The sequence below is a fragment of the Loxodonta africana genome, chromosome 6, assembly GCF_030014295.1.
Source record: "Loxodonta africana isolate mLoxAfr1 chromosome 6, mLoxAfr1.hap2, whole genome shotgun sequence".
Taxonomy (NCBI): Eukaryota; Metazoa; Chordata; class Mammalia; order Proboscidea; family Elephantidae; genus Loxodonta; species Loxodonta africana.
This window is the reverse complement of record NC_087347.1, coordinates 2,446,896-2,461,929: the sequence shown is the minus strand read 5'-3', so window position 1 is coordinate 2,461,929 and position 15,034 is coordinate 2,446,896.

The following is a 15,034-nucleotide window of genomic DNA, read 5'->3' as shown; positions in this document are numbered from 1 at the left end:
TGAGTCTTTCTTCTTTTTGTATGTGTGCATTTATCGATATAAATTGACCTCTGAGCACTGCTTTTGCTGTGTCCCAGAGGTTTTGATAGGAAGTGTTTTCATTCTCGTTGCATTCTATGAATTTCTTTATTCCCTCCTTAATGTCTTCTATAACCCAGTCTTTTTTGAGTAGGGTATTGTTCATTTTCCAAGTATTTGATTTCTTTTCCCTGATTTTTCTGTTATTGATTTCCGCTTTTATGGCCTTGTGGTCTGAGAAGATGCTTTGTAATATTTCAATGTTTTGGATTCTGCAAAGGTTTGTTCTATGACCTAGTATGTGGTCTATTCTGGAGAATGTTCCATGTGCGCTAGAAAAAAAGTGTACTTTGCAGCTGTTGGGTGGAGGGTTCTGTATAAGTCTATGAGGTCAAGTTGGTTGACTGTAGCAATTAGGTCTTCCATGTCTCTGTTGAGTTTCTTACGGGAAGTCCTGTCCTTCTCCGAAAGTGGTGTGTTGAAGTCTCCTACTATATATGTGGAGGTGTCTATCTCACTTTTCAGTTCTGTTAAAGTTTGTTTTATGTATCTTGCAGCCCTGTCATTGGATGCATAAATATTTAATATGGTTATATCTTCCCAGTCTATTGTCCCTTTAATCATTATGTAGTGTCCTTCTTTATCTTTTGTGGTGGATTTAACTTTAAAGTCTATTTTGTCAGAAATTGATATTGCTACTCCTGCTCTTTTTTGCTTATTGTTTGCTTGATATATTTTTTTCCATCCTTTGAGTTTTAGTTTGTTTGTGTCTCTAAGTCTAAGGTGTGTCTCTTGTAGGCAGCATATAGATGGATCGTGTTTCTTTACCCAGTCTGAGACTCTCTGTCTCTTTACTGGTACATTTAGTCCATTTACATTCAGCGTAATTATAGATAAGTATTTTTTTTATGTGTTTAGTGCTGTCATTTTGATGCCTTTTTGTGTGTGTTGTTGACAATTTCATTTTTCCACTTACTTTTTTGTGCTGAGACATTTTTCTTTGTAAATTATGTGTTCTCCATTTTCATAGTAGTTGACTTTATGTTTGCTGAGTCTTTACGTTTTTCTTGGTTTTTATTTTGAGTAGGTTGTGTCTTGAGTGAATCTCTTCTGAAATATAAAAGAGAGAAGTGAGCAGAGAGAGGAGAGGGACCTCCTACGACCAGGAAAGAAGCACTGGGAGCAGAGCATGTCCCTTGGTCCTGGAGTCCCTGTGCTGAGAAACTCCTAAACCAGGAGAAGATTGATGGCAAGGACCTTCCCCCAGAGCCAACAGAGAGAGAAAGACTTCCCCTGGATCTGGTGCCCTGAATTTGGACTTCTAGCCTCCTAAACTATAAGACAATAAACTTCTCTTTGTTAAAGCCATCCACTTGTGGTATTTCTGTTATAGCCACACTAGATAACTAAGATACTCCCCCTTTGCCATCGAGTTGATTCCAACTCATGGCCACCCCATGCGTTATAGAATAGGACCGCCCCATAGGTTTTCTTGGCTGTAATCTTAACAGAAGCAGATCGCCAGGCCTTCCTTCTGCAGTCTGGGTGGATTCAAACACCAACCCTTAGGTTAGTATTCAAGCACTGTAAAAATGGCAGTGTGGGCATCCAATGTCCTCTAACTTCACAAGGGGAAGGAAGTAGAAACGAGATCAGCATTGGCCCAAAGCTGATTCCTATGATGTGGAGTTCAGACATACCTCCTGTCTCCAACCTTCCTACCAATTCTGACACCTGCCATCCCTCCCACGGCACTTCTCTGCAACAGCCACACAGAGCCCACAGATCATACTCACAGTTATGGGGTTTATTAGGGAAGCAACAGGGTACAACTTGGGATCAGAATCAGAAAGTGTGTATGCAAATACCCCTTCTTTAGTGCAGGTCAGCTCTCTCAGCTCCTCTCGGTCATGCAGGCTTCCACTCCACCCTCTCAGGACAGGCTCCTTTCAGTCCACCCTCGGCCCCACTCAGGCCTGGCCTCTGTGGTGCTTGGACAAGTGTTACAAAGCTCTACCTGTAAGTGCCTGGAGGTACCCAACTCTGTCAGCAAGCCTCCTGCTTGAAGGCACTCAGCTCTTTCGCTCCATGGGTCAGTAAGCCAACTCTAACTGCCTCACTTCATGGGCTGAGAAGCCCACGGTGCCATCTCACACCAGTCTCCCGGTTCTGCTGCTGCCATTCTTCTGCTTTGCTAGCTGCCTCTTCTCACCATCTTGGACTTCCTCTGATGTTACAGCTCTGTCTTCCCAGGTCTAGGAGGTTCTCTGCCCGGGGACCCAAGATCCAAAGGATGTACTCTGCTCCTGGCTTTTCTTTCTTGATGGTAGTGAGGTCCCCTCTTCCCACCTCTGGGATGGCTCATTTTAAGCTTAGCTGGATGGCAAAACTGACCAGTCCCCTCGTTAGAGTTTCATACACCTTATGTGCATGGTCCTATCCTCACAAAGTTTCCATTTGCATTGTTAGCAAGCTGTCCAAGCCCCTTAGTGGGCCACAAGCATCTTGTTTACACCATCTCACTCAATCATTGCAAGAGAGTTACAAGACCAGGCATGATTAGAAAGGCCATGTTAAGTAATTCACAGCACCACAAGCGCAAACCGTTTGCGCCATCCAGGGACTTTTACACGCCCCCAGGACGGCTAACATGAAAAGGGCTGACAGCATTGAGGAGTCTCTTGGGTGAACAGCAGTGGAAACTCTCGTATGCCTGTGGTGAGAGGGTCTCCATGAGTTGGAATCGACAAGAGCAACAGCTTTGAAAACCGCTGGCACGTATAAGTGTCGGATACAAACTGATTTAAAAAACTAGTGTCTTCTACCAAGTATCTTGTGGAAGATGGCACGACACTTTCTCCCGAAGCTGAACCTGCACACATCCGGGGACCCAGCAATTCCTTTCCAAGAAGCGTTTACAAATGTTCATCCAAGACTCGTGCACGAACACAGGGCGGCATTGTTCATAACAGCCCCAAACTCTAGAAACCACTGTCCATCAACAGTCGACTACAGGAATGAACAGAGAGTGGAATACTACCCATAATAACCCAGATGAATTGCACAAATAGAATCAAATAAAAGAAACCAGACACAAAAGAGTACGCACTGCACGATTTCATTTATACAGGGTTCACAGTCAGACTAAACCCATCAGTGGTAACGCAAGTCAGAACAGTATCCTTTGAAGGGGCCGTGGCTGGGAGGGAGGCTCACGGGTGATGGTGACATTCTGTAGTGTCTTCCATCTGGATGGTGGTTTTGTGGGTGTGTTCACTTTGTAAAATGCATCAAGCTGTCCATCTACAACTTCTGAGCTGCCTACATGTGTTTTAGATCAGATTTCAGTGAAAAGTTACTAAAAAAAGGCATCCCATGCAGTCAGGTGTTGATCCGTGTGCCGCAGTCTCCACTGTGGACGTCGACAGGTGAGCACTGAAATGATCTGTGGTCCATGCCTACCGCACGGAGCCCGCGTGTCTGTGAGCTGCTTGTATCTGATTCCAGTATTTACCCACGACCCTCCCCAGTTCCTTTTTTTTTTAGAGAATTCGAGTGCCTGGCAGATTTTTAGCATGCTGTTCCTGGCTTTTAAAATGCACAGTTTACTTCCATGCTAAAGCTAGATCTCAACAGTAAACATGCTCCTCGCTGCTCCACAAGTGGGTGCACAGGAAGACGGACCACCTCACATTATCAATGGGTTTTGTACAACCAGCTTTCTCCAGCACCAGCCCTGAGGTGTGAGCCCATAATGCAGCTCACGCTTCAGCTCAGGAAAGGACGAGCTGGGAAGACCTGACCAGAGGGAGAGGTGGCGCCCAGCGGAGCAGCCTTCTGTCCTGAAGGGGGCCAGGTGCTCCCAGGCAGCCAGATTGCTCCTGGCCTAATCTCTGGTCTTCGTCTCCTCAGGCACCATAACAGCACCACAGGCTGGGGGGCTTTCAAGAACAGAAAGGTATTGTCGCACAGGTCTGGAGGCCAGAAGTCCAATTTTAGGGCATCGGCCACATTGATTCTTTCTGAGACTCTAAGAATCTGTTTCAGGCCTCTCTCCCAGCTGATGAATTTGTTGCTGTTGTTGCTAGGTGCCTGTCAAGTCGGTTCTGACTCATAGCAACCCTTGTACAACAGAGCAAAATACTGCCCAGTTCTGCGCCATCCTCACAAGCATTGTTACGCTTGAGCCCATTGTTCCAGCCACTGTGTCAATCCATCTGGTTGAGGGTCTTCCTCTTTTTCACCGACTCTCCACTTTACCAAGCATGATGTCCTTCTCCAGGAACTGGTCCCTCCCGATAGCACGTTCAGAGTATGTGAGACGAAGTCTCGCCATCCTCGCCTCTAAGAAGCATTCTGGTTGTACTTCTTCTAAGACAGATTTGTTCATTCTTTTGGCAGTCCATGGTATTCTCAATGTCTTTCACCAACACCACAATTCAAAGGCATCAATTCTTCGGTCTTCCTTATTCATCATCCAGCTTTCTCATGCGTACAAGGCAACTGAAAACATCATGGCTTGGGTCAGGCGCACCTTCGTCTTCAAGGTGACATCTTTGCTTTTTAACACTTTAAAGAGGTCTTTTGCAGCAGATTTGCCCCATGCATTGTGTCATTTGATTTCTTGGCTGCTGCTTCCATGGTCATTGATTGTGGATCCAAGTAAAATGAAATTCCTGACAACTTCAATCTTTTCTCTGTTTATCATGATGTTATATACAGCTTGCCAATTTCCACGGTGTAAATACACCCTGCCCGATTTCAAGCCACTCATGTAAGGTCACCAAGTATGGTGTTGGGGATCGGTGCTCTCAAGCAAACCTGGCTCTACCCCCCCCCCCCAAAAAACCCCACTGCCATCAAGTCGACTCTGACTCATGTTGACCCTATTGGACAGAGTAGAACCGACCCGCAGGGTTTCCAAAGAGAGACTGGTAGATTCAAACTGCCCTACTTTTGGTTAGCAGCCATGGCTCTTAACCACTACGCCACCAGGGTTTCCAAGCTGGCTCCAGCGCCCCTGAAATCGTGTGCAGATTTTGAGGTGTGTCCCATGCTGGTCTGGACCACCTGGCTGCCCACGTCAGGAGTCCGGTGTCCCATGCACAGCAGTAGCTGCTGGGTCACCTGAGCCACATCTCCATACTTGGGTCTGAAGGCATCTCTGTGTCAAATCTCTCAGCTGCACAGCCCTGTCATCCTCCTCGCACTGCCTCTCACCCCCATGCGTGCTTCCCCGAACATGGGCTTCTCCGTTTGTATAAAATGTCCTGTTTTAGGAGGAGGTTGAGGCTGACCTGGGCTGGGCTGGGGCTGGGGCTGGGGCTGGGGCTGGGGCTGGGGCTGGGGCTGGGGCTGGGGCTGGGCTGGGCTGAGCTGGGCTGGGGCTGGGGCTGGGGCTGGGCTGGGCTGGGGCTGGGGCTGGGGCTGGGGCTGGGGCTGGGGCTGGGCTGGGCTGGGGCTGGGGCTGGGGCTAGGGCTGGGGTGGGCTGAGCTGGGCTGGGCTGGGGCTGGTGCTGGGGCTGGGGCTGGGGCTGGGGCTGGGCTGGGCTGGGCTGGGGCTGGGGCTGGGGCTGGGGCTGGGGTGGGCTGAGCTGGGCTGGGCTGGGGCTGGGGCTGGGGCTGGGGCTGGGGCTGGGGCTGGGGCTGGGGCTGGGGCTGGGGTGGGCTGAGATGGGCTGGGCTGGGGCTGGGGCTGGGGCTGGGGCTGGGGCTGGGGGTGGGCTGGGGCTGGGGCTGGGGCTGGGCCTGGGCTGGGCTGGGGCTGGGGGTGGGCTGAGCTGGGCTGGGGCTGGGGCTGGGGCTGGGCTGGGGCTGGGGCTGAGCTGGGCTGGGGCTGGGGCTGGGGCTGGGGCTGGGGCTGGGGCTGGGCTGGGCTGGGGCTGGGGGTGGGCTGAGCTGGGCTGGGGCTGGGGCTGGGGCTGGGCTGGGGCTGGGGCTGAGCTGGGCTGGGGCTGGGGCTGGGGCTGGGGCTGGGGCTGGGGCTGGGGCTGGGCTAGGCTGGACTGGGGCTGGACTGGGCTGGGGCTGGGGCTGGAGCTAGGCTCAGCTGGCCATTTTCCTAATAGCTTCAGCCTCCTCTGATAATTGCATTGGTTACATAGTGTCTTGGGCCGGGTTCTCTAGAGAAGCAAAACCAGTAAAGCATATAAATATGTATATATAGAGAGAGATTGATATCAAGGAAATGCTTACTCAGTTATAGCAGCTGGAATGTCCCAAGTCCCTGAGTCAGGACAGTGGCTTCTCCTGATTCACCTAGCCTCAGAGGCTGGGGAACCCAAGATTGGCAGGTCACGGAGCAGGGCTCTTGCTCACAGGCTGGAAGATCAATGAATCCCAAGATTGGCAGGCAAAACCACAGGTAAGCTGCTAGCTCAAGTCCCACCAAACGGACGTGAGACAAACAGGAGCCAGTACAAACAAAAAGCCCCCGAGCCTTGCCAGAATGTCCGCCTATATTTGATGCAGGCCACACACCCAAGGAAATACCCTTTCAACTGATTGGCTACTCACAGCAGATCCCATCACAGGGGTGATCACATATCAGATCTCAATAGGGAAGTGATCACAACATTATACGATTGCCAAAACACTGATGAGAATCATGGCCCAGCCAAGCTGACACGCAATCTTAACCATCACACATAGCAACATTTCTCTGGCTCTGTGGATTGGCTCAACAGCTCTGCTGGCCTCTCCTGGGCTCACCATGCAGTGCTCAGCCAGCAGTCAGCCAGGCTGGGCCTCTCTCCACGTGGTCTTTCACCCGGGATTCTGCACAGAGGGCTGAGAGCAGCATTTCCTCCAGGCCAGTTCTGGGACTGGTGCAGGGTCAGCTCCCCACATGCTATTGGTCAAAGCAAGTATGAGGCCAGCCCAGGGGGAGGAGAAATAGTTCCCACCCTCTGGGAGAATTGCTGGGGCACCTTTGAAAATGCTCAACTGCTTTATTTCATCATACTCCATGAAAGAAGCCAGACCCAAAGGCCACGTGCCCTACGGTCGCATTTGTATAAAACGTCCTGAACAGAACATGTCTACAGAGTCAGAAAGTAGATTAGTGGTTGCTTAGGGATTGGGTGGGGAGGCAGAAGGGCGAGAGCCACGGGGTACAGGGTTTCCTCTTGGGGTGATGAAAATGTCCTAAAATTGATTGTGGTGGTGGTTGCACTGCTCTGCATGTACTAAGACACTGAGTTTATGTTTTAAATGGATGAATTCAATGGTATGTGAATTGCATCTCAATAAAGCTGTTATTAAAAAAAAAAAAAAAAAGTCCCCTGACACAGCAGGCACCGTCCCTGCCGGACCTAGAATCCATCATTCTCCAAAGAACCCTGGCTGCTCTGGGTGGGGAGCGGGGCTGTGCAGAGTCCACGGCATGGGTGCCGGTGCCCCACAGCAGCTTGCTGTTCTATCAGGGCTCTCCAAAGCAACAGGACCAGCGGGAGATGGATATTAGATGATACAGATATAGATAGACGTAAAAAGCAAAAGAGACGGATAGATTTACGGGGCTGGCAAGTCCAAAGAATCCCTGGTGTTGCAGCAGTTAAAGCACTCAGCTGCTAACTGAAATGTTGGCGGTTTGAACCCACCAGCTGCTCTGCAGGAGAAAGATGGTACAGTCTGCTTCTGTAAAGATTTGCAGCCTTTGTCTTGGGTATCTAGTGCTACTATAACAGAAATACCACAAGTGGATGGCTTTAACAAAGAGAAATTTATTCTCTCACAGTCCAGTAGGCTACAAGTCCAAACTCAGGATGCTGGCTCCAGGGGAAGACTTTTTCTCTCTGTCGGCTCTGGAGGAAGGTCTTTCTCGTCAATCTTCCCCTGGACTAGGAGCATCTCTGCACAGGAACCCCAGGTCTAAGCACTCTGCTCCCGGTGCTTCTTTCTTGGTGGTATGAGGTCCCCAGCTCTCTGCTGGCTTCCCTTTTCTTTTACCTCTTGAGAGATAAAAAGGTGATGCAGGCCACGCCCCAGGGAAACTCCCTTTACATTGGATCAGGAAAGTGACCTGGGTAAGGGTGTTTTAATCCTACCTTAATCCCCTTTAACATGAAATTACAATCACAAAAGGGAGGACAACCACACAGTACTGAGGATCATGGCCCAGCCAAACTGATACACACTTTTCTTGGGGGATGTGATTCAATCCTTGACAGCCTTGGAAGCCCTATGGGGCAGTTCTGCCTCTCCTATAGGACCATTGCGAATTGGAATTGACTTGACGGCAATGGATTTGGTTTGGTTTTTGGCAAATCCAAAATCCATAAGTCAGGCAACAGGTTGGAAATGCCAGCAGTCTGTACCCAAAATCTGGAGGCCCACTGGAGACTCCAGCAGGATATCTATGTTACAACCTTCAGGGAGAATCCTTCTCCCTTCCAGAAACCTCAGTTTTTGCTCTTAATTGCTTCCACTGATTGGATCAGGACCACCCACATTATCAAGGATAATCTGTTTTACTTCAAGTCAGCTGCTTACCAATGTCAATCACAGCTACCAAACAGCTTCACAGCTGCATCTGGACCAGTGCTGGACCACACGCCGGACCCTGTAGCCCAGCCCTGCTGACACATCAGATTCGACCTCACAGTTGCCAGGGCTTCTGGGCCTTTCCAGAGGACTGAGCCAGGAAGTGCATGGGTTTGAAAAAGAAAATAAATGAGTCTATCCTGATATCCGCAACTCAAAGTTGGTATTACAGAATTCTTACGTTACTTCTTCTAGACTTGAATCTCTTGTCTTTCACGCTAATAATCCTATTCGACAACATAAATACAAACGGGTACACACCTATGGGAGTTTAGATAATAATATACCACCCACAACACTTGGACGGCTGTAAGGCTGCTTACCCTCAGAAAATCCGATAATTTTGAACCACAGACAAATGTAACCTTAGCATTCCAACCAGAATATTCAAACTCCAGCATGTCTGAAAATCATGGGATAATGAAGCCTCAGTATTCTCAACTCCTGAATTTTGAGATATTGATGAGTCATGGGACTTTAAAAGAGCTGAGTCATGTGATCTCAGCCGGCTAAATCATAAATCTGACTATTCTTGCGTCATCCCAGCTTCACCTGCTGAGCCATGAGGACTCCAATCCCAGAATCCCGGAAATGGAGTCTTCTGACAGAGGAGACTCTTCCAGGGCCCTCAGAGCCTGACGCAACCCTCTCACTCTGGCTGGTTTGGCAGTGTCACTGCCCACCGGCACCCAGCCAGGCTGCTCTCCAGCCATGGGCCCAGGGCGCCATGTCCACTCTGAACACAGGGAAGCCTTTCTGGGGCGCAGTGCCCGGGGGGATGAGGCCATTCCATCCAGGGGAGAATGCAGAGGGTGAGTTCTGGAAGGCCAGGGGCAGTACCCTCCCTAGCATGCCTTCTACCTCTCTCTGGGGGGTCCTGGCCGCTCTTGGAGGACCTCACCTGCCAGCCCCCTCACCAGCACACAGGCGGGGTCCTCCAAAGGAGAGAAGCCACGTCCAAGGCACTCAGACCCGCAACCGAGTCTCAGAGTCAGAGCAGGCCCTGGTGCACAGGGCAGTGTCATGGATTGAATTGTGTTTCCTAGAATATGTGTCAGCTTGGCTAGGCCATAGTTCCCATTACGGTGTGGTTGTTTGTCCTCCATTTTGTGATCTGATGTAATTATCCTATGTGTTGTAAATCCTACCTCTATGATGTTAATGGAGCCCTGGTGACCCAGTGGTTAAGAGCTCAGCTGCTGAACAAAAGTTCAGTAGTTCTAATCCACCAGCTACTCCTTAGAAACCCTATGGGGCAGTTCTACTCTGTCCTATAGGGTTGCTATGAGACGGAATCGACTCGATTTTTATGTTAATGAGTCAGGATTGGAGGCAGTTATGTTCATGAGCCAGGACACAGTCTACAGGGTTAGGTTGTATTTTGAGCCTATCCCTTTCGAGATATAAGAGAGAGAAGTGAGCAGAGAGGAGAGGGACCTCATACCACCAAGAAAAAAGAGCCAGGAGCAGAGAGTGTCTTTTGGACCTGGGGTGCCTACTCTGAGAAGCTCCTCAAGCAGGGAAGACTGATGACAAGGACCTTCCCCCAGAAATGACAGAGACAGAAGGCCTTCCCCTGGAGCTGGCGGCCTGAATTCTGACTTCTAGCCTACTAGACTGTGAGAGAAGAAATCTATTTGTTAAAACCACCCACTTGTGATATTTCTGTTATAACAGCACTAGATAACTAAGAGAGATGGCGTTTAACAAAACGCTGGGCCTGGCCTCCCCAACATATGCACAGGGAAACTGAGGCTCACGGAAGTGGAGGTGGGACTCACCCAGATCACCTGGCAGAGGTGGTCGGGTTACAATTTGGAAGCAAGTATCCTGCCGCCCCACCTGAGTGAGGTGGCCAGTAGGGCAGCCTTAAGTGCTCACCACGTGGCGGCAGCAAAAGGGTGTGGGTAGAAGATAGAAGACTCAAAAGCCAGACCCCTGGGGGGCTGGCATGGGCCAAGAAAGGCTTGGATTGGGGACAACATGAAGACAGGTTGTGCCCACCCAGGTTACCAAGGGTCGGGCAGCTCTGGACTCTGGAGGGTGACCCAGGTGCAGGACATGCCAGATGGGCATTTTGGGGGGCCTCCCTGACTGCAGAGTCCCTGGGTGGTACAACAAGTTAACACCTTCAGCTGCTAACCGAAAGTTTGGAGGTTCGAGTCCACCAGAAACATCTCAGAAGAAAGACCTGGCAATCTACTTCTTAAAAATCAGTCACTGAAAACCCGACGGAGCACAGCTCTGCTATAACACACGCTGGGTCCCCAGGAGTCAGAGTCGGCTCCACGGGAACTGGTTCTCTCTGGCTGCAGCATGGGGAGGACTGGAGGCAGGGCCCATCAGGAGGCTGAGCGCTGATCAGACTGAGAGGGGCGAGGGGTAAACTGAGGCAGGAATTGGGCTGGACATGAGGAAAGCCGCAAAAGCAGGACCTGGCTGTCTTGGTGGCTGGTGGAGCTTGAGGGCTGTTAAGGGGCTCCTATGTTACTCTTCTGGTGGCTGGCCTGAGCAGCAGGGGTGGGGGCCACAGGACGAAGATGTCATCTGGGTTCCTGAGATGTTGGCTTCAGGCCCCGAGGGGCGTCCAGGAGAAATCCTGGAGATGTGTGGGCAGGAGGGGTGGTGTGGGGTCCTTGGCACTTGGCTGTCCTGAGGGATGTGGGGGGGGGGGTGCTGCCCAGGAGAGGGAGCCCTGAGGGACCAGGAGCCACCAGGCCCAGGCCTGCCTTGTGCCTGCGGTGGGCAGAGGGGCTGCAGGGACCTTGGCAGGGTGGACAGGGACTAGGTTCTAGAGGAGAGAGCCGGGAGGCTGGAGAAACGTCATTCACCAGGAAGGTAAAACGAGTCTGTCTCTGAAGGCCCAGGACAAGCTGAGCCCGAGCTAGTGGGGGACCTTCCGGAGGTTTCTGTCTGACTGCCGCCGTCCACCAGAGCTCCCAGGGCGTGTTCAGTTCTTTGCTCATGGCCTTCATCTGATCCGAAGCCACATGGCTGGGTCGGACACAGATGAATACCCCCCAGGCAATGTCTACAAAATTAGAAACAGCCACATAAAAAGCCAAAAACCTAAGATGTTTGGTCACACTGACTCTATTCTTAAAGACTGGAGCCTGATGTCTCGTAGACAGAACGTATTTTATCCTGATGTTTGGTCTTGAAGAGCTTAACAGATTTCCTCCTAAAATCACAGTGCCTAATACACCCCAATACCAGAGAGTCAGCCATGGTGGACAGGCTCCAGCACAGCTTCCAGTCTCACACAGGAGGAAGTAAGGCCTGGCAATCCACTGGCCAATGAAAACCCTACGGATCACAGAATATTTTCCAAGACAATATTCTGACTTTGGGCGCGTCATCAGGAGGACAGATTGCTGGAGAAGGGCATCGTGTTTGGTAAAGAGGAGGGCCAGCGCAGGCAAGAGAGACCCTTGGTGAGATGGATTGACCCAGTGGCCACAACAATGGACCCATGCTTACCAACTTACCCATCATCGTGAAGACGGGGCAGGAGGGCAGCTCTGCAAGGGGTTCAAGGTGTAGGGAGGGCTGCGAGGGAGGGACGCTGGGCGGTGGCATTTCCTGCTCACTTCAAAGGGCGGAAAACAAAGGCTGGGCTGTCAGGGGCGGAGTGAGGACCCACTCCTGGATCCCAGGCTGAGCTGCTCAACAGACAGGCAGGACTAGGCCCGTCCCAGGCCCTAGACAGCGGCCTCGTGGGGACTGGTAGTGGTCCCCAGCAAGGCGCAGAGCAGCTTGTGGGTTGGGGAGCGAAGGGGAGGAGCCAGGTATCTGTCCCAGTGACTAGTGAAGCCTGGGACCCTACCTGGGACCCTACCCACTGTCCACACCCTTCTCCCCTCCTCCAGCCTCAGTTTCCCAGTCTGAGCATCAAGGGCAGCGGGACAGGGGTCCTTGAGACTAGAGAAGTGTCTGGATCGGGGAGAAGAAGCCTGAAGCGCTGGGACAGTGTCCAGGCCCGTCCCTGCAGCTGCTGCACCTGCCCCCACCCACTCACAGGGCCCACGGCCCACAGGCAGGGCGTCGGAGCCTGCCCAGACAGGGCCCGGCCCACAGGACAGGGACTAGACATCAAAGAGGCCACTGCCGCCCGGGGGCCCTGCCCTCGCTCCATGAGGCAGGCTGCAGCTGGTCCCCAACCACACACAGCCCAGTCCACTTGGCCCAGAGGCGACAGGCCCCAGCAAGGGGCTCTGTCCTAGGGGGACGCTGCCAGCTTCAGGGAGGGGGCACATGTGCCAGCATGAGTTGCACAAGGATCACAGTCACACGCCTGCAGGGGTTCCAGGGAGGGGCAGTGTGTCACACGTGCACCTGCTGTGGGAGGCGGACGTGGCCCCCGGCCCTGACCAAGAGCCAGCACACACCCAAGCTCACGTGGAACAAACATAGGCCTGCAGACTGCACTCAGCCCACTGGTGTTCCGGGGGTCTCTGACACTCCTGTGGGGGAGCCCTGTTCCTTGTGGAAAGGGCCTGAGGCTGGCTGGGGTCACCGCAGTCAGACAAGGGTGAGTCTCTGGCCTTCTTACTCCCCACAACAAGGCAGTTACCCAACCCGTCCGTGGTGGGCAGGCCTGACACAGCACCTGCCTTCTGGCCAGGGGCTCCCCTAGGGGAGGAAAGTGGAGGGGATGAGGGCAGGGACACTGGAGGGGGAGGGCGATGCTGGGCAGTAGTACTGCCTCAACACCTTGGTTGCCAGACCCAGAACCCCATGGGGACGTAGTGGGCACTTGATGACAAGGAGGCTGAGACCAGGACTCTGAACAGTGTTACAGGTCTTTGACTCTGCAATTCCACCCCAGGGGACCCCCAGGACGTCAGCACAGTGTCCCCTACAACACAGGGCAAGGGTGCCCTCAGCAGACCTATTTGTAATGCCCTGTGTTTGGCAGAAGAGTGGCCCCCAAAGAGGTCCACGTCGTCCTCCCTGGAAACTGTGAGCAATAGCTTACGTGGCAAAGGATCTCCTCAGATGTGGTTACGTGAGGATGTTGATTCGGGAGATTGTCCTGGATTACCTGTAGACCCAGCGCCATCACAGGGCCCTTGTAAGGGAGGCAGGGGGTCAGAGAGAAGACACCTTGCCTGCAGAGGCAGAGGTCTGAGAGCCGAAAGCACTCGCCACAGGCCCAGGAGTGTGGGGCCACCAGAAGCTGGACGAGGCAGGAAGGCCTTCTCCCCTGACCCCCAGGAAAAGCCAGTCCACTGGCACTGTGATGGTGAGCCTGACCCAGGCCAGATTTGTGGCCCCCAGGATTGTGAGAGAGTACATGTGTGCTGTTTGAAGCCAGTAATTTGGTGATACGTTCTTATAGCAGCCACGGGGACTTATACAGCAGCCTCCATGGGAAGGAGGAGGAAGGCAGAGGGGCTGCCATCCTCTGAGGAGCCGCTCAGCATCCACTGAACGGGGGGTCTCAGGCATGGTACCCAGCCGCCTGCTTCTGCTGAAATAAAGCAATAATCAATTCCTGCGCCTCCCTGCCGGGTCAGGGGCAGGAGAGACTCCTTCTTTTTGGCCTCTGACCTGGGCCAAGTTTGAGAAGCTACAAAATGCAGGCATCACAGCACTGAAAGCCTACCCCTGCACCAGCGTTGACTCAAGGTGACCTTCTGTGCAACAGAACAAAACGGCACCCAGTCCTGCACCATCTTCGTGATCGCCGGCGTGTTCAAGTCCATGGTTTCTGCCGCTGCGTCAATCTGTCTCACTGGGGATTTCCCTCGTTTTCGCCGACCCTCTGCTTTGCCAACCGTGACGTCCTTTTTTAACAACTGGTCTTTCCTGATGACGTCCCTACACCATTAACCCGTTGCTGTTGAGTCAATTCCAAATCACAGCAACCCTGTAGGGGGTAGTAGGAATACCTCATGGGGTTTCCTAGGCTATAATCTTTACGGGAGCAGGTCACCAGGTCTTTCTCCCTAGGAGCGGCTGCTGGGTTCCAAACACCGACCTTTTGGCCAGCAGCCGAGCACTTAACCATTTCGCCACCGTTAACGGGGTTTAAATTTGGGGGACAAGGACGGGTGGGGGAGAATTACGAGACTTACTTTCTCCATATTGTTTGACTTTTCAACAAATTATTAGAGAAAGCAATATAAGATTTGTTTGAAAAACTACTTTGAGTCCATTTCCCTTAAAGTTGCGATTTGAGTACCACTTGATTCATTTTAAACAAAAGTGAGCATGCGTCGTGCACGTTAAAATGATGACCAACAGGTGCTGAGGGTGTGTTTACCCTTTTTCTTTTTTTGCCATTTTTAATGGCTTGATTGATACATAATTTACGTACCATAAAGAGAACCCATTTAAAGTGTACAATTCAATGGTTTTTAGCATGTTTACAGAGTTGTACAACTGTCCTCATAATCTAATTTTAGCACATTTTCATCACCCCATAAAGAAACTCCATGCAAATGACCAGTCACTCCCGTCATTCCCC